General features: G+C 42.6%; 1 protein-coding gene across 1 annotated transcript in view; it reads right to left on the bottom strand.

The window, feature by feature from the left end:
* The window catches only part of UHRF1BP1 (UHRF1 binding protein 1), a 1,147,688-nt gene that overhangs the window by 717,005 nt on the left and 407,534 nt on the right, over nucleotides 1–23,149 (bottom strand). The gene's annotated exons all lie outside the window — the stretch shown is intronic.

Here is a 23,149-nt window from a genome sequence, read left to right as displayed (position 1 = left end):
ATTCCTTTTGCAAACATGGAATTATTGGTATTATCGTTTCCAAATTGTGGCTGTGCTGAGACCATAGGTTTTTTAGGTACCACTGAAGTTTTCTCATATGCAACTTTGCACATGGGATTAAAAGAATGCAAGATGCCATGAAGCCCAGAGCCTGCAGGATTTTCCTTGCAGTAAGCCTGGTACAATTTGCTAGTATTTTGAAGTACTGAGTTAGTTGCCCCTGTTTTTCTGGCGTAAGGTAGGCCATCTGAGTGTTTGTGTCCAAGTTGGCACCCAGGAAAGTTATTTTCTGAGATGGTGTTAGCCTGGATTTCACTTTGTTGATTGTGTATCCCAGAGAATTCAGTAACCGTATTGCATAAGCCAGATGTTCCAGAAGTTTGAGCTTGCTGTCCACTTGGATCAGGCAGTCGTCCAAATAAGGGTAAATTTGTATCCCTTGAAGTCTGCAGTAGGCGATTACTGATGCCAGGCATTTCGTGAATACTCTGGGCACAGTAGATAAGCCAAAGGGCAATGCAGAGAATTGATAGTGGATTGAACCTGCAAGAAATCTGAGGTATCTTCTGCAGCTTTGTCTGATTGGGACATGCAGGTATGCCTCCTTGAGGTCCAATGTTACCAGCCAAAACCCCTTGCCCATGGGAAGAAGCTGCTGTAATGTGAGCATCTTGAATTTTGGTACGAGTAGAAATGTATTTAGGATGGATAAGTCCAAAATGGGTCTCCAGTCGGTTCATTTCCTTGGTACCAGAAATAGTCTGGAATAAAAACCTTGACCTTGTTCGCGAGTAGGTACCTCTTGAATAGCTTTTATGTCCATGAGTTTTGAAATTTGTATTTGTGCCTCTGCCCTTTGACTGTGTGGCAGGTTTGGCATGCCTCTCATTTTTGGAAGAGTGTGAAAATGAAATCTGTAGCCTCTGTTTATAATGTCCAGGATCCATTTGTCTGTTGTGATAATATGCCAATTTCTTGTAAATAATGCCAGCTTTCCTCACAAGGGAGCTTGCCAGCTGAGACTTGCTTGGCATGAAAAGGAGGAAGTCATTGGGTTTGTTTTCTGTATTGTTGTGCACTGTCTTCGCCACCTCTTGGTGCTGGAGTTTGCCATTGTCTGCCTCTATATGATCCTTGAGATTGTCCTCTGCCCCTTGTGCGCCTGTATCTACCTCTTTGGGGCTTGTCCATGGCTGGAAAGGACCAGTTTTTAGAAGGCCAACTTCTGCTAAAACGAGGTGGTTGTACCTGTAGAAAAGCCTTGACAGTTTGCATAGATTTAGCTTTTTCTTCCATTTTCCGTAGTATCTCCTCAGCATTAGTACCAAATAGTACATCCTTTTGTAAAGGAGCATCTAGTAGTTTAGCTTTAACATGATCAGGCAAGCTTTGTTCCCTAAGCCAAGCACGTCTACGAATGACTGATCCTGTAACAGCAGCTCTACTTGAGGCCTCTAAGGCATCATAGCCACATTGTAAGGTGTGTTTACCCACTTGTTCTGCACTATGCATCATATCCTGCAATTCCTTCAAATCTGGTTGTTCAGGTTGAGACATTTTATTTCTTAATTGAGATAACAGAAACTGCTGGTATTTAAGCATATGGAACTGACAATTTAAGGCCCTCATGGCTAGGGTGGCCGAGGTGTATACCTTTTTCCCCCACCTTTCTAAGGATCTAGATTCTCTTCGGAAGGTAGTGGATTCTTGGCAGTAGAGGCCTTCATTCCCTTGGGGCCTTGAGACATGGTTTCAGGGTCAGCATTACGGCTTTTGAAAAGAAATTGATGAGAGTTAGGAACTCTGTAGTACCTATCAGGTTTGACTGGGGCAGGAGGCAGGGAATCCGGATTAAGACAAGCCTCCGAGTAAACATCATCAAGTATGTCCAAGACAGGAGGTATAGCCAGTGGTCTGTGTTGAGGTAACAAAAGAAATTCCCTAAGCCTTTTCTTGGAATCAGAAAAGTCTTGGCCTTCCCAATGGAAGTGCTCCCTCAAGGTGTGCAAGGTTTCCCCAAAAGAGAAATCCTCTGGGGGAGATACAGAAGGAATGGACTGTTCTGCATCCGAATCTTCATAAGGGGAGTACGAGTGCTCCTCTACATCAGAATGTTCTGAGAAAATGGAGCCCTGTTCAGAAGAGGGAGAATCTTCCTCCACTCTGGGTCTCTTGTCTGGAGGGGGTTGGGAACCCCTGATAAGGGTAATTAAATCCTCAGCCATTTTAAGCATCTGCTTTTTAGGCATGGGGCCTGGGGATGGGCCCTGAGCAACAGGCCTCTTGGGATGCATGGCTGATTTGGACTTAGTAAAGGCCTTAATGGAAAAGGAAGATGAGGGCCTAAAGACACCCTGGGTGGAAGTGGACCTGTCCACATTAGGAGACTCAACACTCACAGTGGCTTCGGTGGTTGTAGTCTGAGTAAGGGCCGAGGCACCTGCGGTCTCGGGTACAGAAGACACCGCCAAAGAAGTGTCGTCGGTAGTCAGGGACTGCAAAGGCATCTCGCTGAGAACCGGACCACGTGCAGCCGGTTTTGGCGTGGTGTCGGTGGAGACCGCGGACCTCGCGTGTCGGTCCTTGCGTTTTTTGGACAAAATGGTAGTCGGTGTCTCCGAAGATATTTTATAATCAAAGGCTTTGCCAAAATCATGTTGGGCGAACTCCGCCCGATGCTTAATAGTGCGTTTATTGAAAGTAGCACAAAAGCGACAGCCCGAGACGTCGTGGTCTGGGCCTAAACAAGGTATGCAAAGGGAATGGAAATCCTTATGCGGTATTTGCTTCCCACAAGAAATACAATTGTTAATTTTGTCTGACATCGGTCTGAGGCAAGAAAAGTTTCCCCAACGGGGTACTTAGCTTTAAAGAAGACTTCGGTTTCCAATTTTTCGTAAATTCAGGAGCTGGCCGACCGGCACTTGTGAACTGCTTCTGCTTCGGGCACCGCGCGGCAAAAAAGACTGGGGGCACCTGACATCTGGGGCAAGAAAAGACTGAAGAATATGGCGTCGGCTGTGTCTTATATACCCCTGTCGCACTGACGTCAGGAAAGAAAGCTACAACAACTGACGCCGGACCTAGACTTTGGAATTCGGCCGACCGAGGGACCGCCTGACGGCAGAGAACCCATATGTGATTACTGCAGCTGTATGCACGATGAACATCTTGTGGGTGGACTGTAAAGCATATACTCCATGTTATGCCATTAATGTTCAGAATGATAATAAAGGGAAAAAGACATAGTTATAATTAAAACAATTTTTGTTATCTATAAAAAACACTTGATGACAAACTGTGTGTTATAAGACCGTTTTGTATAGCATGCAGTCAGGGGATTATTTTAAATGTGAAGGGTGTCTTTTCAGTGATTATTGCATGGGCTGCTGGGGTGGGTAAGGAGTAAAAGTGCAACAATTATATGTGGAATTAAGACAATAATTTCCATTGTTTTTACAAAAGTGGATGCCTACATTACTGCACGTGTTTTAAGTAATAATTAAGTCTGTATTATTGTTTTTTTTTTGGTAAGCTAATAGGCTTGAAAAATAAGACATTTATGAAAGTTTCTCTCATCAGCAAAGACATAAGCTAGATTTTTCCATTAGCAAATGTTCTCCGTGGGAAACAAGACGTCTACAGCTGAAGCAAATGACTGGAATTCTATACATTCTGTTCTAAGTGAAATTTACAAAGATTCCTTCATGCCTAAAACGATGTTGGTACTTTGTTTTCTCACTGCTGACTACTTTTACATGCAGACTAACTGTCGCTGTAGGTTCAAGCAAATAATCTTGTGAGTTCTGCAAATTCTTTGCCATTAATAATGCAAAATTTAAAAATACAATGGCAAACCAGCTCAGTGAAAAATACATTTTAAAATTATGGGAAATGAATAAGAGACAGGAGCCTTCTCAGTAGCTGTAATACTTCAATGCATTTAACAGAACAATGCACAATTTAGATTTATTTAAAGAAAGCCAATGCACTTTTTTTTTTTCAAACACCTTTATTGAATTATCACTTGTGACATTGGCAAATTTACATTCATTTAAAAGTAATCAAACTATATTAACATAAACATTATACTTCGCACATATGGCTATATATCATATAATCTAAGCAATATTACAACAATTATTCAATCCCTGTCTTTTTAAACAAGAAACATCTTTATTAAACTATCACTTACTACATAGGCAATCATACATTTATATAAATGAAAACAAACTACACTGACGATCCCAGTCACAAGATTTTTACATCATAAACCATACTGACACACCCAGCTGCAAATATTATATATCACTTATAACCTACCTAATCTTTCTCACTTGAACATTATGTAGCTCATTTAAGTCCTGCCACCTTTTACACCTCTTTCCTCACTTGTATGTATTGTTCCAACAACTCCTATTTTCCTATGTAGTTTGCTCGTAACCTTTTCTAAAGATCTCAGTTCCATTTGTTTTAACTCTGTTATTACCCAATGCACTTTTTCTTAGAACTAAAAGTAAATTTTTTTCTGAAAACATATTCACATCTAGGAGGGGACCAAAAATAAGAAAAGAACAGACAGTAAATATAAATGGTAAAACAGACTGTAATATGCTCTTTAGCATGGGTAGCATACATCAGGTAATGCCTGTGGGTGCTGTTGTTGACTGCGGACAACTGTTTCTATCTGGAGGGTTAACTTCATTTGTTGAAAAATGTACATAGTTTTGTCTGTTAATAATGGATGGGTTGTTCTGAAAATGTATATGTTTTTTGTTCAAGGGTTTTCATCACAGCAGAAAGTGTTGAAAAATGTAACAAAGGCTCAAATGAAGATGAGATGAAACAATTGTTTAAATGATAAACCTGTTGAAAATTAGTATATGCATAGCATACAAGTAGGGTTGCCAGATGTCCCTATTTGAGTGGGACTGTCCCAGGATCAGCAGCCCAATCCTGAGTCCTGCACTGCTGGATAAAATCCCGGCAAAACAGCCTCCAGTTTGCTTTTTTTGATTGGCCCATATGACGGTATATGAGCCAATCAAAAAATCACAAAACGGAGCTACTTCTGTTGAATCTGGAACTGCCCGATGTTATGCATTGAACAGAAGTAGCTCCTTTTGCAATTTTCTGGTTAGCTTGTATACTGGCATACGGGCCAATCAAAAACTGCCAAACACAGAGCTACTTGTGTTTAATGCGGAAGGACCTTTTTTTTTTTTTTTGGTCCCTACCTGACGGATAAGAAATCTGGCATCCCTGCATACAAGACAAATGGTGGATATACGCATTCAAAAAAAGGTTACACAATGCACATTATCTTGAAATGCAAATGGCTTTATTGGTACAGACAAAAAAGTACCTAGTTATAATAAGAAATGCAGAGTGTAAATAGCAATGCTGTAGGATATACATCTGGAAAGAAATGAACATGTGAATTTGATAAAGAAAAGATTTCAGGATAGATAATTAGCGGGGTATCAGGGACAAAGGAAAAGGTGAGTAATAACACTGATTGCCAGAGGGACTCCAATAGTAATACAAGATTTAAAAAAATTATAATAATGGTAGATTTATGGTAATAAGGGACTAGTGGCAAGGGAGGAGGATTACATTGTGATGTATTTATATTCCATCAAAACTGGTATCATGGAGTGTAAGAGAATTTTGGGAGAAATAACCACCTTTCAGCAGGTAACAGTAGTTATAAGTGGATGTTGGAACTTGATATGCAATAGTGATTATCTATCAAAGGGACCTTGAAGGGAAAATACAACAAACCAGGGTCGGCCACGGTGATGCAGCGGTTAGGATTGCCTCCTCACAGCAAGAGGCTCTCCAGTTTGATCCTCTGCTGGGGTACTGTAGTAAGAATCTTTGTGTTCAACATCCTTGTATCATGTATAGTAAGGGTTAAAATGTGAAATTGCATTGCAAGCAAAGAAGCAAGTTAAAATAAGATGTTTTTCTTGTTAAGAATTTGCTGACCAAAGAGGAATGCACAGATGTTACCTTGGTCCAGGCACAAGCTTATCTTGTGACTGACCTCTGACCATCTAAGGCTCCAGTATGTGAATTTATAGCCTTGACTGAAATTCCTTGTCTGGTAACCAGTTACTGTGTACGTGCTGAGAAGGGTATAAAAACCCATGTGAAGTCTACAGAAGTTAGACTGCTGACATACCATGTACTTTGTAGCATGTCTCCATGCATGTAAAATAAACCTTTTTGCTTATTTGTCTGTGTGATTCTTCCAGTATATGTTAAGAGTATTAAAATATTTTGACATTTCTGGCGCCCAAGACCATGGGGCCACCTCTTCACAGTACGAATCGCATAAGAGGGACTGAAAAACCTGTACAGGAAGGGGAGAACAAATCTCGGGCTCCCTTGAACGGAAAGACTTCCGACGAAGAAGTTGTAAGTAGAGGCCAGTCACTCTTAGATTTGATCCGTGGGACGGTGATGAACGGGGCGGAAGAACCGCAGAAAGGTAAGCGTAACATTGTTTTTTCTTTCTTTTTGTATTGTTCTCTTTTTAAAAGAACAAAGGGACTAGTCATAAGGGAATCGTCTTTTGGTTTAATTTTACAAAAGAACGGTAGAAATCTCAGGAAAAGGAAACTAATTTTTCTCTCAGATTAGAAAAATGGGAACAGGGAGTAGTTGCTGTAGTTGCAGCGACCGCTCAAACAAAAGGACCGAGGATGAACAATATATGTTCAACCTACATCCAAAGAATTTAAAATTTCTAAAAAAATGGAAAAAGGATTATGAGTTTAGTGGAAATCTAAACAAATTAGAATGTCAAAATTTGGTAAAAAGTTTACGTAAGGATGCAGGAAATAAGGTTAAAGATCAAAAGAGAATAGGATTTCCCCAGGCTCAGAAGTGGTTAGAGGAAGCTAATAAAAAATATAGAGAACAGCTTCAAAACAAAAAAACTGGTGACTCGAGTGCAAAAGATACATTTTTCGTCCAAAAGGACGATAATGAAACATCTGCCGTCTGTCGCAAGGCGACGGCCCCACCCTTATATCCAGACCCGGAAACCCTTAAAACCAGTCCACCTCAGTATCAGGAATGTGAAGAAGTGAGCCAAAGCAAAACCATACCTCCCGTAGTTTTACAAAAGCAGGAGGATGACACTCTGGACCTACGAACCCGTAGTATAGAGAAATCAGAATGGAAACAAAAGGAAACCAAAGTCAATTCGGCGTCCACAGAGTATCCCCTCATAAAAGTAGCAAATCCGCAAGCGGGTACGTTCGGACAGGGTCCCACCATTTTAGTTTATCGACCCTGGACGTGGGAAGACATTCGAAAAGCTGTAGAAGGAATACCACACCCTAGGTTAGATATGACCAAGTTTTGTGAAGACATCGCAGGCATGATAGAAAGTTATAAGCTAAAGTAGAACAAGTAGTTCGACAAATTTTGGGTCCCGACTGGCACTTGGTCTGTGGGGACTGGGATCCCATAACCAGAGTAGATAATAAGCCACTTGCCCACAATTCGGACTCATACCAAAAGCAGGTCAAGGATTTACTAGCCCGTATTTTGGATAAATGGAAGCCTAGGGCAGACTGGACCTGTATCAATAGATGTGTACAAGCAAACGATGAAAAAGTAGACAACTATTTGCAGAGACTTACCCAGTGCTTTGATAACCATAGTGGTATGCAAAAAGAAATAGATCAGTCAAAAGACTCCTCATATGAACAACTAATAAATGCCTTTTTAAAAGGATGTAAAAGTGCTATTAGCAACTTTGTCCAAAAGCATATGATAGACCATCGGACGGCATGTCTGCAGCCCCTACTGGAGTATGCAAGACATGCAGAAAAATATTTAGAAGAAAAGAAAAAAAAAAAACAAGCTCAAACCTTTACGGTGAGTGAAGATGGGACACTTTGCTACTGCAAGGTCTGACTAACAGGGGTAGAGGAAGGGGCAGAGGCAGCGGTAGAGGAAGAGGGAATGTGGGACATTCCGAAGATTATGAAGGCAGACAAAAAAGAGGAGAATGTTTCAAATGTGGTAAAAAGGGACATTTTGCGAGGGATTGCCGGCCTTCTGAAAAAACTAAAACCACCCCGGATCATGGGTCAGCATGACTATATGATGGTGGTGGAGGTGAATCAGACCCGGATAAAGAGGCTGATTGGCCAGAGTCAATAAGACAGAGTGAAGAGGAAGATTTTGAGGACGCAAACGAGGAAGGTAAGGGTGAATGTGCAGGATGGGAAAATGAAATGACTGATTTTTCAGAAGAAGGTGAATATCAGGTTGTTAATTTAACAGCGCTGGCTGTAACTATGCAGCTAGAGGCACAACCGATAATCACACTTGAAGTAGAGGGTAAGGATGTAGAATTTTTGTGTCGTTCGGGGGCCTCCAGGACCCTGCTAAAAAACTCTGCAGTGCCATCCGATGTAACTTCTGATGACTATGCATTAGTCAAGGCAGCAAATGGCCGCATTTATAAGGAACCATTATCTAAACCTTTATGGTTCACGGACCCTGAAACTAACCAAACTATCAGGTTTCGAGTCATTATCTCCAAAATTTGCCCTGTAAACTTATTAGGAAGAGATTTAATGCACGTGTTTGGCATAGCAGCTGTACCGACTGCATCAGGGATTCTAGCCAAATGAGTAGAAATTCAAGATGTTATGTTACAAGTGGGGCAGGGTGATTTACACTACTGGTACAGTAATGATCTTGTTGAAACTGGACCACAAAATGTAGTAAATGAGCTAACTAATTTGGCCTTAAGTAAATATGGCACACAACCGCCAGTGGTAGCTAAACAACTACACTGTACAATGTATTACAGAAAGTATGTGGGACCAGATGACAAATATGAGGAGCAATTTTTTAAATACAAGGTCACAAAAATCCTGTTACAAAATCTCTATTGGGATAAATTAGGAAATTCTGCAGTTACATGCAGTCTTACAAAAGATATGCAGTTACTTTTTCGCAATAATTCTATTGCACATGTCAAATATATATATATACAAAACCCTTTGTTCAGACAGTAGATTGTAAACAGGGCTTTATGACATCGGTTCTGTTGCAAACTTATGGGGATAAGTTAAGACCATTAGCTTTTTATTCCAGTAAATTGGACACAGTGGCACGATCTTTGCCACACTGTGTACAAGCGGTAGTTGCAGCCGCACAGGCTGTGCAAGAGTCTGCAACCCTAGTTTTGTTTCATGACCTTACCTTACGAGTACCGCACTCCGTCGCGGTAATACTACTACAGGATAAAGTTACCCTTCTCTCTCCTAGAAGACACTTATCCTGCATGACAACGTTACTATCACAACCACACATGACCATTGAGCGATGCACCACTCTTAATCCAGCCACGCTGTTACCTACAGCTGACGATGGTGCCCCTCACGTGTGTTTAGATTTAATACACTCTAATGTCTTACCAAGACCAGACCTTAAGGACCAACCTTTGGCAAATTCAGATTGGACCCTGTTTGTAGATGGGTCAGCACGTAAGAATGAGGCAGGTATTACACAAGTGGGGTATGCAGTCACAACTGAGACTAAGGTACTGGAGGCAAAACCCCTCCCCAGGAACCTGTCCGCACAAGCGGCCGAATTGATTGCTTTGTCCAGAGCATGCACCATCTCCAAGGATAAGGCAGTTACTATCTACACAGATAGTCAGTATGCTTTTTCCATGGTCCATGTCTTTGCACAGCAATGGAAAAATAGGGGAATGGTTATGGCCTCAGGAAAGATAATAACCCCCAAGGATTTAATCCTTAGCCTCTTACAAGCTGTCCAACTGCCACGGGGACTGGCCATCTGTAAGTGCGCAGCGCACACGAATGCCAAGGATCCAGTATCACTTGGAAATGCACTGGCTGACAAAACTGCAAAAAGTGTAGCCTTAACCTCTACCTTTGCACTCGAGACCACACAGAAGGAACTTCACCCTACAGATAAATTTGATCTACAAACTTTACAGGTAATGCAGGAACTTAGTACAGTTCAGGAAAAACAGCGATGGATTAAATATGGGGCTATAGGTCCAAATGATAAGTATGTCTTGCCAACGAACCTTTTTAGGTATGCCTCATTAGTGACGCATGGCCCATCTCATCTGGGCCCTGCTGCTATGGTTCAAATGATCCAGCAAATTTTCTGGACCAAGGGCTTTATAGCATACGCTAAACGATTTTGTTTATCGTGCCTGCTTTGTGCACGATACCATGGTGGTGGGGTGCGGATCACCCCAGCAGCTTTTCCACTGCCACTGTATCCATTTCACACAATCTGCATGGATTTTATTGAACTAACTCCTGTTCAACAGAAGCGATTTGTGTTAGTCATTATTGACGCTTTTACAAAATGGGTTGAAGCTTTTCCGTAGCACACCCAGATGCACTGTCGGTAGCCAAGGCCCTTACAAATAACATTATCCCTCATTTTGGGCTACCTACACGCATCTATTCTGATAATGGCACACATTTCGTAAACCAAGTTATTCAAAAGCTGGCTGCCGTTTTTCAGATAGAGTTAAAACACCATTGTGCCTACCACCCACAGTCAGCAGGGTTGGTTGAACGCCATAATGGCATTCTCAAAGGCAAGTTACGTAAACTCATGGCCGAGACACATCAGTCTTGGATAAACTGCTTACCTCTGGCACTTCTGTCCATGCGTACCACTCCCACCTCAAAAGGGGTCACACCATTTGAACTATTATACGGGAGACCTTATTACATCCCGCAGTGGCAAAATCTTTTGCCTGCGGAACGTGAGGGGGGTGAAGAGATAGCAGATTACATGAGGAAATTGCTGACCAGGACTAACACCTCTTTAACGAATGATTGCTTTTCAGATCAGAAGAACAACAGGATCCTGGAAGTGAAACCCGGGAACTGGGTTTGGATTAAAATTGTCAAGAGGAAAACCTGGGCCTCGCCTAAGTGGGAAGGTCCATACCAGGTTTTGATCACAACACCTACAGCAATCCGAATCAAAGAACGAACATCATGGATCCATCTGACACACTGTAAACTGGTAAAACAGTTTGAACTGGACAAAACTTGAGTTCCCCTGAGGAACACTGATTAGTAGTAATCTTGTTTTGTATGAGTATCTGACTATTGTAGCAATGCAGAAAAATACCGGAAGGGAGCAGCCCTTCCCACAAAAGCATTCAAAATAATTTTGTTGTTAATAAGTGTGATTGTTACTTTTCTGTTTTGGCCGTTTTATTTTCAAACAAGACTAGCCAAGTAAAGAGACGAGAATACGGCTTGGCATCCGCCTTTTAATACGTACCAAGCTATTAAGTATGCATATGCTCTATCTTTTAATGTTTCAAATTGTTGGATATGCACGGCTATCCCTACTGTACATGGTGGTCTAATGTTAGGTACAGTCCCTTTGGGGGCAAATGATACATGGACTAATTTACTATTTGAAACTTCAAATGTAGCCCTAAAGGACAAAATAGCATTACCCCTCATGGGTCGCCAGAATGGAACTGTATGTTTTCAAAGATTAGGCAAGATTAAGGTTGGATGGAGTCAGTGTAATGTAAAAATAATTCATAACTGTACAATAGATGGGCACTGTGCAACGAGTTTCAAGCCTATAAGAGTGCTTGTTAATAGTACAGGGCTTGTTAATGACACAAGTTTCTTTGGAAAAATGTTATCTGTGTATGATCTTTTGTTTAAAGGGCTGCAAGACAAAGGAAATCACTCTGTTCCAGTCAATATTACACTTAAAGTAAATGATTGTTATTTTATCTGTGGTAGAAAAGCATACAAATGGTTACCGAGGAATTGGTCAGGCAGTTGCTTTTTGGGTTATTTAGCACCAGCTATAAGACATACATTTTCTCTTCCCCAAGGTAAAATACGAAATGTACGTGCTGTTAATAAACCTGTTAATCCCGTAGGTAACGTTGATGCATCCTGGATCTATCACCACGATTTGGCCCATAGTAGCAGCAAGGGGCTATCACACATGGACTTAGGCGATGATGTTATTTCCTGGGCTGGTATTCTTCCAGCGTATGGTACAGTAAAATCCATTTTGGAGCTCAGAAAACTGTCAAAACTGTTAGAAACTCTGAGCAATGCAACTTTTTCTGCGCTAGAATTGGTGACGGATGAGTTAACTGCAATGAGGACTGTAGTGTTGCAGAATCGTATGGCGCTCGACTTCCCCCTAGCGGCGAAAGGAGGTACTTGCGAGTGTTGTCCGTTCATTCCAGATAACGAACATGACATTGACAGTCATCTAGAGATCCTACAACAAGTTTCTGAACTTACAAAACCAGGACAGAATCCATTAACTGACTTTTTCCAAAATTGGTTTGGAAATTGGGGAACAGTACTTATGAATGTCTTAATTGCTATATGTGTTGGTGCCATTATATTCCTACTGTTGGGTTGTTGTTGCATTCCTTGCATCCGAATGATAATATCAAGTGTATTGTCTGCCAATGCAACTAAAGCTTATTATTCTGAATATACAGAACACGAGTCATGCGAAAACCTGTATGAATAAAATGCATTACCGGTGATACAAAGTGTTGTAAGGGGGGAAATGTAGTAAGAATCTTTGTGTTCAACATCTTTGTATCATGTATAGTAAGGGTTAAAATGTGAAATTGCATTGCAAGCAAAGAAGCAAGTTAAAATAAGCTGTTTTTCTTGTAAAGAACTTGCTGTCCAAAGAGGAATGCACAGATGTTACCTTGGCCAGGCACAAGCTTATCTTGTGACTGACCTCTGACCATCTAAGGCTCCAGTATGTGAATTTATAGCCTTGACTGAAATTCCTTGTCTGGTAACCAGTTACTGTGTATGTGTTGAGAAGGGTATAAAAACCCATGTGAAGTGTACAGAAGGTAGACTGCTGACATACCATGTACTTTGTAGCATGTCTCCATGCATGTAAAATAAACCTTTTTGCTTATTTTTATCTGCGTGATTCTTCCAGTATATGTTAAGAGTATTAAAATCTTTTGACAGATACCTTCTGTGCGGAGTCTGCATGTCCTCCCTATGGTCATGTGGGTTTCCTCCCACATCCCAAAGACATGCTGTAGGTGGATTGGATAATCCGAATTGGCCCTAGGCGTGAGTGCGTGCGTGTGTGTGCCTTCTGTGGAAGGTTGGGCGCCAGGCTGGCAACTTGACACCATAAAAAAAAACAACACTGCCAATCATGAGCGGACAGGTGATCCGCTGTGGTGACCCCTAACTGGGAAAAGCCAAAAGATGAAGAAGGGTAGAATTTTGAAAAAAATATGAAAGTATCTAGTATGGAAAATGTGAGCTCTGTAGTAGGAACTCAAATAGAATTTACATATTTCCCAAGGTACAATAAATGGACTAAACTGGATACAAATTATATTTCACAGGAACATATGCATTTCACTGAAAGCTTTGACACACATCCAATAACTATCTGAGATAATGCACTGATAAAAACTAAGATAAAAAATGCAGGATAATGAAGTAAAAATGAGTCACTGGTGTTTTAGCACCTACCTGTTGAAAAGAGAGGAATTTAAGGAACGGGCAGTGGAAATTATTCAACATTATTAGGAAAGATAGAAATTTTGTAAAAAGTGATACCTAGTGTATGGGGCGAAATGGAGTTTAAAAATATGGTAGAAATAAAAGATAATGGTTAAGATGAGTAGAAGCTATTTACAGGAACTGACTAAGTTAAAGTATTATAAAATATGGGGAATCTCACAGAACAAGAGCAACTGCAGAGTGCTAAAGAGAAAATAAGGGGGTATTTGGATGGTTCCCTATTACATGTTCAAATGCGTCTTTGCAGAACTTACAAAAGCGAAAATTTAAAAAGGCAAAGGGGCATATAAGCAATTTTTTCTATGGGAAAGAAATCGCTTGGCTGCCTCCATTACGTTGCCGTTTTCCCCACTGTAGTGTGATCTCGGAGATGGTATATTTACTAAGGGGGGTGTGGGGGCGAAGCCCCCCACTTTGTTTAGTTTGTAGTGATCTGTTTTTGTTATTGGGGTAAGCGATTTCTTTCCCAGGGAAAGAAATCGCTTATATGCCCTTTTGTTGTTTTGCTTTTTCGTTCGTCAGTTCGGTAAAGACGCATTCAAAATTAATTCTGTGTCTTCGACGATATACTAGGGAACCATTTGGATAATATGCATGAGTTTAGAAAGATTGCTATTAAAACAACTATTTGTGATAACTCCAGAGCAAAATAACTTATCACAATGACTTGGGCAACAGAAAGTAGAAAGGGTTGTTGCCAAATTTAGGGAGCCTATGACGAAAAATAATCACAGATCCTATACAAGTATTAGAGGCATTTCGGAAATTTTATGAGAATTTGTATAAAGCTAAGGAATGTGGAAACAAAGAAAGAGCACAAATGGAAATATTTATGGAAGACCTAATTATGCCAAGGTTACAGGTAGATGCGGCTCAACAACTTAGTTAAGACAGGAGAGGATGACATAAAACTGATGATGCATAATCAATCTGCAGGGAAGTGTCCGGCAACAGTTGGTATTCCTGTTGAAGTTTGGAACTTATGAGTGAAGAAGGTGATAAAGAACTGGAAGACTTTGTTTAAGAGTATTTTAAAAGTGGGGAAAGCACCAATATCTTTATTTTAAAACACCTTTATTAAATTATCACTTAAGACATAGGCAAAAAAGAAGTTTTGTATTCACCATAACTTTCCATGCGAGTCATTCATCTTGCCTTCATTCTCACTGATGGGTTCGGAGTTTATCCTCAGCTCCGACTCGGCCAAAATGCAAAAGCTCGAGGTTTTCAACCAGCTTGTGGCCTACTCCCTATCCCATGATGCACTGGTGCTTCCCTCAGATCTCGTTTGCTGCTAACTAATGTAAGGATCAGATCTCGTTTGCTGCTAACTAATGTAAGGATAACATATACATTTTTTTTTTAAGAGTAATATCAAGAATAAACCAGACAAAGACCAACACCTCCATGAGCTGCCCAACTTCTCGGTTCCCAAGAAAACTGGAAGGGGGTTAGGAGGGTGGGAGGTAAGAATGAAGGTGAGATGAACAACTCACACGGAGCGTTATAGTGAGTACATCACTTCTTTATGTTAAGTTGTTCAATCTCGCCTTCATTCTCACTGATGGGTTAGCATCCCAATCACCATCTTTCTTGGGTGGCTCACGGGAGAATATTCTTCGGGATAGTTGAACCAAAGGAGGCCCTTACCACCTTGTAATGAGTGATGAAGGTATGAGGCCTAGACCATGTGGCTGCTGCATAAATGGAATCCATTGGTAGCTTGGCCAGAAAGGCCGCAGATGTGGAGACCGCTCTAGTTGAGTGGGCCTTTACTTTTTGATGTAATGGCGTGTGAACAGAACTATATGTAAAGGAGATACAATCTGATAGCCATTTGGACAAGGTGGTTTTTACCAGTGGAGCACCTTTCTTTGAATCTGAGAATGAAAGAAAGAGCTGTTCTGATTTTCTAAAGTCCCTGGTCCTGTGTAAATAAAACCGAAGATGCCTGTGGACATCAAGCTTGTGCAGCATATGTTCCATCTAATTAGTATATTTTGGGGAAAAAACAGGCAATTCTAGTCTGGTTAAGATTTGTCTCTGAACAAACCTTAGGTAAAAAAGATGGGTTTGTCCTAAGTGAAACTCTGTCATTATGAAAAATCAAATATGACAGTTTTACGGACAAGACCTGTAACTCTGAAACCCTCCGAGCAGAAGTAATAGCTACTAGAAAAATGGTTTTCCATGACAGATCTCAGTTCACAAGATGAGGCAGGTTCAAATGGGGGTAGGATGATTCGTGAAAGAACGAAATTTAGATTCCATGGTGTAGCTGGGGATTTAATGGGGGGTTTCAAATGAACAGTACCCTTAAGAAATGCTTTTCCAGAGCCTGTGAGACATGATACTATACCCTTGATCACCCAGATGAAAGTTAGAAATTGCTGCCAATTGAACCCTAACGGTTGCTGCAGCTGCCCCCACATTGAAAAGTTTGGTCAAAAACTCTAAAAAATGTATGAAACTGAAGCCTGATACGCATCAATACTGTTGTGAAATGCCCATATCGAAAACCTTTTCCATTTACTAAGGTATAACTTCCTAGTAAGATGCTTTATGAGACGATGTTAGGATGTGCAGAGTTGCAGCTGAGAGGTTCTAAAACCTGGCTCTTCTTGGAATTGCAGCAGCCAAGCTGTCATGAAGGGCAGGATGAAGAGCCCTGATGAATGAATCAGAAGATCTGGAACTGTGTCCAGAATCCAAGGTTCTAACAATAGATGAGACTGAAGAAAGGGGAATCAAATCAGATGAGGCCAGTAAGGGGCTATTAGAATGATGGTCCTTCCCAGAGTCTCTGCTTTCTGTAAAACTTTGGGTATCTGTGAAAAAGGTGGAAAGGCATAAAGGAGGCCCAGGGGCCAATTGTGTACAACAGCGTCCCTTGGGGAATCTCCTGTAGGGGGATTAGGGCAAAATAGTTGCTGCATTTCGTGTTTGTTGGGGTTGCAAAGAGGTCGCAGCAAGGCTGGCCCCATCTATGGAATATCCTTTCCGCCACTTCTTAGGTTCATAGGTTTATACTAGGCTATCTGCCCTAAGGCATTTATAAGCCTAGCCCAAATTTTTGTGGCTTACGCCACCCCTTATATGAAAAAATACTGTGCCCATTAGTTTGTTGTGCCTCTGTCCAGCAGTGACACAGAGATGATTCCCAGGGTAAACCTACGATCTCCCATCCACAGGTCTAGATTTCTCTTGAACAGAGTCAGCGAGGTGCTCTGCCTCACATGGACCGGGATTTTATTCCACAGCATAGGGAGTCTCTGAGTGATAAATCTATCCCTCCAGCACGTCCTATTTATATCCGTGCTAAGGTTTAAGTCGCTTGCTCTAGTGGTTTTGGTGGATTTGGATTTTTTGAGGTGGAGCATGTCCATTAATTCCGGGTTGGACATGGCCTTGTATGTCAGGCACATGTCACCTCTGAGCAGGTATGCGACTGAATAGAGCTGGAGTTTTTTCAATCTGGCAGCATATGACAGATTTTGGAGTCCCTTTATCCTTTTGGTGAGGAACTTTTGGGGTCTCTCCAATTGCTGCAGATGTCGGGTGAGATACATCCCGAATGGGGCATTGTACTCGATCATTGGTCTGATAAGTGAAGAGTACAGGGGAATAATGACCTCACTAGATCTGGATGTGAATCTCTTCATGATCAGGTGGGCAATGTAGAAGGTCTTTCTAACCACTTTAGCAACGTGAGTGTCAAAAGAAAGGCCACTGTCAACCTGGGTCCCCAGGTCCCTGATAACCTCTTCTGTGCTTAGTGGATTGCCACCTATATGGTAGCTTGGGGTTACCTTGTTTTTCCCGAAGGGTATGACTATACATTTTTTGGCGTTTAACTTCAGGCCATGGCTCTGGCACCAGCTATCTGTTTCTGTGAGTCCCTTCTGAAGGATATCCGTGTCCGATGCACTTTCCACTATGGCCCAGTTTGCAGTCATCTGCAAACTTTGTCAGCCAAAGTCCTCCCATGTTGGCCTGTACTTCTGAGAAGTAGATGCCAAACAATAGGGGGCCAAGGACCGAGCCCTGTGGGACACCACTTGTGACCGGCTTGGAGTCTGACATAGCGCCAGCAACTCTAACCCTGTGGGTTCTGTCCTTAAGCCAGTTTGCAACCCATCTTGTGACATATGGGTTTACATTTAAGCTGGTAAGTTTTTCTACAATACCCGAGTGGGGTAATTGTGTCGAAAGCCTTTGCAAGGTCAAGGTAGGCTGTATGGACTGCCTTTCCCTCATCAATGGCCTTGGTGACTGTTTCGAAGAAGTCGACCAAGTTCAAAAGGCATGATCTTCCCTTGACAAAGCCAAACTGGGTCGGGTCCAATGTCTGCAAGTCCCCTATATCTTTGTTTATGAGCTCCATTATGATCCTCTCCATAGCTTTGCAGACTAGACTTGTTAAGCTTATGGGGCGGTAATTACCAGGGTCCGTAGAGGCGCCGCCTTTGTGGAGTGGGACCACAGTTGCCGTGCGCCACTCCTTGGGCACGTATCCTGTGGTAAGGTAAGGCTGAGATTAAACAGCTGCCTTATGTGCGGGTTTAATTCCTCATTTAGCTCGTGTAGCACACAGCCGGGGACACCATCCGGTCCCATTGATGCTGTGTTTTTAGCTTTAGAGAGAGCAGCTTTCACCTGCGCATTTGAGATGTCCGGGAGGCTACACTCGGCTGGGATAGTTATCTCTCCTTTAGGGGGGGAGAGGGGGTGAAGTTTGCACGGAACCTGTCTGCCAGTATGTTGGCAATGTCTGTGGGTTCAGTGATTTTTGTATCATTTTGGACTAATTCTGAGCATATCTGGGTGTTTCCACCCAGGTTCCTAACATAGCTGAAAAAGGCCTTATGATTGTCCTTTGAATCCATGGCAATTTTTCTCTCAAAATTGGCCTTAGTTGATTTTATGAGTGCTCGTATTTTTTACTAATAATGATCAGGGGTGACTTCCCTTTTATGGATTTTGTTCTATCATGTAATAGCTTTCTCCTCTTATTGTAAAGTTTGTTAATGGCTGGGGTCCACCAGACTGGACGTTTGCCCTTTGTGGAAAGAGTCTTGGTTTTATTTGGGATTGCCTGATCCATGCAGTCCTGGAGGTGTTCATAGAAGGCATTTGTAAGGGCTTCCGCAGCTTGGGTTGTGGTTTCCACTGGCTCAGGGGCCTTGAGGGATACCACACCAGTCTTGAGTAGTGTGAAGTTTGCTTTGGAGAAGTTCTTCACTATGGTCTTTTTTTTTGGGGGGGGGGGCGGGATGTGGATTTCCAGTGAGATTAGTTTATGATCAGATCTCACCAATGAGGGATATACTTCCGGTGTGGAGCATTTTGTCCCCATGTTTGTGACAATGAGATCTAGTATATTTTCTCCTCTCTTGGGAACAGTGACTAGCTGTTCCATGGCATTTGAATTTATGAACTCCAGGAACCATTGGGCTAGAAAGTTAGGGCTTGAGTAATGTTCCCAGTCTATATTCGGGTAGTTGAAGTCACCCAATATGATGGTGTTTGGAGATACATTTATACCCTCCAGTGTCTTCAGGAAGGCTGTATGGGGTTCCTGAGTTTGAGAGGGTGGCCTGTAGCATGCTACAATTTGTAGAGCAGTTTTGCCTATGGTTAGTTGCACCTGGATGGTTTCGAGCTTAGATGCGTTGCCACCAACCTGGAGGTGTGGGTATCCTTTATGAATATGGATACACCCCTCCTTTTGTGGTGTGGTCCTGGTTTTGGGGCGGGCATGATATGAGGTAAAACCCAATAGTGCCGGGGTGCTCTCAGGAGCCTTGAACCAGGTTTCAGTTACAGCACAGATATCGATGTTCTCCATACTGAGAAGGGCCTCGAGTGCGTGCATTTTGAGATTTAGACTTCTGGCATTGAGCAGCATTACCCTCAGTTTCTTCCCATTTTTGTTTTCTAGGGTGGTAGGTTTAGAATTTGAGCCTTGCCTAAAAAGGCACTATGGGGTGGCAAGAGCCTTAGCCAATATCCGGAATCCCAGGGTGACAGGTGCAAGCTGTCCCTTGCGGCAGCGTGGCTTGTCAAGCATGTCATCCCAGGCAGACAGACACTGGATCCCCTTTGAATGACACCAGACATTAAGCCAATTGTTAAAGCTGATCATCTTGTCTCTATATTGTGGCATCATTCTTGGTGAAGGAAGGATACTGCTCAAGGTTAGGGTCATACCTGCCTGGGCTACATAATCAGAGAGCTCCTCTATGTCTCTTTTCATGTAGTCCAGGGAGGTACGTCTCAGGTCGTTCACACCAGCATGGACAATGACTGTGTCATATTTGTACTTGCCGTGGAGTGACCTGAGTGCTTGTGTTATGTGTCGGATTCTAGCGCCCGATAGGCAGCTTACTGTGACCCTCTCCTTGTTCAGCCTGGTGAGTGGGACGTCAGTGTGTCTGACTATGGAGTCACCTATGACAAGTATGTTTGGTGTTGTATTTGGCCTTAAGGGCTGTGACTGCTTTGCACACTGCTTTTGTGGTTTATGTGTTGCTTGTGGGGTGTCTTGAGGTAGCAGTTGTTTGGGTGTCTGCTTTGGAGGCCTCTGCTGTTTAGGTACATTTTACTCAGAGCCTCCGAGTATGTCTTTGTGTGTTTATGTGTTTGATTCAGTGGAGTGGTAGCATTATGTGAGGCTGGTTTTGTGGTGTGTGTAGTTGCCTTCTCCTCCTGTCTGGTCTTGCCAGTCCTGAGTTGAGAGAGCTCAGCCTCCAGTTTGGCTAAATAGCTGCATCTCGCAAGTATTTGTGTTATGTGGGAGGAGGAGAGGGTTGTCTGTGTACATGAGGCAGTTATAACATTGCCTCAAGATTACCAGATTCACTAGCTGGACCGGAGAGGAGATTGACAACTGACCTTTGGACATGCTAGAATAATATTGGGAAATCCTTAATTGAAAACAAGGGCCAGTGGGGAGTGAGGGTGTAGTGCTTTTAATTTTTAGTGCTGACTTATATAATTGCTTTAGTGAGCAAGTGCCAGGTAACTTGAGTGCAATGTGTTACAAGTAACTAAATGCAAAAACGACAAACAGTAACTTTCTTTCAAGTGAAACAAGGAAATAAGTACAGTAAGCAATGCAGATATCACTAGTGATCCACAGAAGTGCTGAGAAGTTGCGTATTAGGTGGAATTAGCTTCCAGGGAAATAACAAGCAAACAAACAAGCATATAAACAAAGCTAGATTCAGCAGGCCTGGATCTAGTCTATGCTAGAGCAAACAAGGTGTACCAATTTCAGTAAAATTGTTTCAGGGATCACTCGTGAGGCAAAATAATTGCTCTGCTCAATTTGACTGCTATCACATTGGACTTCCTTGGGATGTGCGTTGCTATCAGAAAGCACTGGATGGAAGTCACCCACGGCCACACTCTCAGAGCCACTCGACATAGGGGATAAGATCTGGTTCCTACTTATTTATGTACCAGACCACTGACATGTTGTCCGTCTGTACTGCAATAGTCCCTAGAGGAAGGAAGTCTTGAAAGGACTGCAACGCTAGAAGTACCACTCTCATCTCTAGGACATTGATGTGCAGGTGAGCCTCATGTTCCTTCCACGTTACTTGGGCTGTTCTTCCCTGATAATGCCCCCCCCCCACCCCTTCAGGGAGGCATCCGTGGTCACCATGGCAATGGGAGTGGGCAGAACAAAGGGGCAACCTACTGTTACTTGTTGAGATGTCAGCCACCAGCGAAGGTCGTTCTTGCATGAGTTCGTTATCACAATTCGATGTGACATTGGGAGTTCTTGAAAGGACCATTGAGTGAACAGAAGCCACTGCAGTATAGACATATGCATTCAACCTAAAGGAATCGCAATGATTGCTGCTGCCATTGCCCCCAATAATTTGAGCACCACTGAAGCTGGGGCTTTTTCTTTTGATAGAAGATTCAGGACCTGTTTTCGTAGAACACAAACCCTTTCTGATGGAAGTTTTACGGTCACAGAAATGGTATTTATGTCTGCTCCTATAAAAATGGTACATTTGGATGGCAACAAGGGAGATTTTTCTGAATTTATGGTAATCCCCAACTGACTGCAGAGGTTTAAGGTTGTGCCCCTTGCTTGTATGAGTTGATGCCTGGTGGTGGCGGTGAGGAGCCAGCCATCTAGGCATGGAAAAACCTGGAATCGTAAACATCTCAGGTGAGCCGTGACTACTGCCATGCATTTGGTGAACACTCTGGGGGCTGTAGTGAGACCAAAGGGCAGAGCTCAAAACTGATAGTGACTGGTTCCCAGCTGAAAGCGCAGATGATCTCTGGATAGTCTGGCCATTTTGATGTGGTAGTATGCTTCCTGGAGATCTATCGAGCACATCCAATTGTCTTTTCCAAGGAAGGGAAGTATCGACTGTAACGTGAGCATCTGGAACTTTGTTTTTTTGACAGATTTGTTTAGTCTGCTGAGATCCAAAATGCGTCTCCAGTCCCCTGTTTTTTTTGGAACTAAAAATAATCTTGAATAAGTTCTCGATCCTCTCTGGTCTGCCGGTACTGGTTGGATGACTCTTTTTTTAGCAACCTTCGAATTTCTATGGTTGCTTGTTCCCTGTGACTGGGTGGAACATCAAGGATTTTCCTTACAAGACGAGGTGGGGTGGCAAAGGGAATAGAGTATCCTCTGGATATGATGCTTTGTACCCAGTGATCTTTTATTTTTTGCCAAGCGTCTGGGTACAAGGATAAGTGTCCCCTGACTGCCTCCAGAGATGGACAGGCAGGCCTCCTTTCAGGAGCGCTGATAGAGCTTTCCAAAGTACTGATCTCTGTCACCCTGATTCTGCAGACCCCCCTCTGCCGCATGGACGGCGTCCTCCATTATTACCCCCTCACCATGAGTGTCCTGGAAAGGTCCTTGAATTTTACAGAACCAGATCTTCCCTCCCTTCTGACCTTTGAGGTAAGGTCTGGTAGGGGTGGAAAAACGGACTCCGACGACAGAGTCTTTCTATCCTGTTCACTCCTGGTAAGCATTTCCTTCACTTTGGGTCCAAAAAGGTATGAGCCATCAAAAGGGGTGTTAACAAAGGATGACTTGAAGGGGTCCAAAAAGGAATATAAGCACATCCAGGAATGTCTCCTAAGAGCAATTCCTGTACCTGCTGCCCTACTCATTCCATCAGCTGCATACAAGACTAAATGCATGGAAGAGTTCACAAGGGAATTGAGGGTAGCAAGCTGGAAAGTTACTTTATCAGATACCCCCACAGCTACTGAACCCTGTAGATCATCACCCAGCTCTTTTAGGAGATCTCTTTGTAGTCTAGTAAAATGAGGGTAAAAAACGCTCAACTAAACATGTGCTTTCCATATCTGTCCATGATCCTAGGATCCTTATTAGGAGGATGGACAGATGCAGACGTTTCTGACAATTCCTTCTTGGTGGCTGCCACCACCACCATGGCATCAACAGGTACTCCTTTGGTTAGAAAGGCCTTGTCTTGGGGAGAAGTTATAAATTTATTAGGCCTCCGAGGGACAGACTCCATGGTATCCGGGGATTC

Source organism: Protopterus annectens, chromosome 7.part0 (genome assembly GCF_019279795.1).
Source record: "Protopterus annectens isolate FY-2018-M chromosome 7.part0, PAN1.0, whole genome shotgun sequence".
Lineage (NCBI taxonomy): Eukaryota > Metazoa > Chordata > Ceratodontiformes > Protopteridae > Protopterus > Protopterus annectens.
The sequence above is the reverse complement of the archived record's forward strand: the minus strand, read 5'-3'. Positions and strand labels throughout refer to the sequence as shown.